Source organism: Morone saxatilis, unplaced genomic scaffold (genome assembly GCF_004916995.1).
Source record: "Morone saxatilis isolate NCDOM2014 unplaced genomic scaffold, NCSU_SB_2.0 Contig2, whole genome shotgun sequence".
Classification (NCBI taxonomy): domain Eukaryota; kingdom Metazoa; phylum Chordata; class Actinopteri; family Moronidae; genus Morone; species Morone saxatilis.
This window is the reverse complement of record NW_023339762.1, coordinates 7,942,269-7,942,737: the sequence shown is the minus strand read 5'-3', so window position 1 is coordinate 7,942,737 and position 469 is coordinate 7,942,269.

Here is a 469-nt window from a genome sequence, read left to right as displayed (position 1 = left end):
AAAACACAACAATTATTAATTTCATAAACTAAAGCCCGACTAGTATGTTGGATAGATAAGTTTTCCTCTAAACTGAAACAAAAAATAACCAAAAGTACATGAATGTAAAATGAAATTGGCATGCAGCAAGGGCGGATCTAGAGTTTGGGCATGTGGTGCCTGGCCACTGCAGCTGCCACCCCACTTTGGTGTCAAATTTAACAAATTAATTTAGATCATTTAAAAAAATAACATGTTAAAAATAGTAATAATAATTTAATGATCTGTTATGGCCACATTTTAGGCAATTTCTTTTTCAATGAAAAAATAAACAATTTATTGATTTCTAATCTACCTTTAGATATTTATATTCAAGGCTTTACTAATGTGCCACAATACTGTTTTTGAGTTCAAATATAGTAATTTGGGGGGCTTTTCCAAGCAAATGTTGATATATGTGATTGTTTTTAATTAAATCAGCATTTATTTC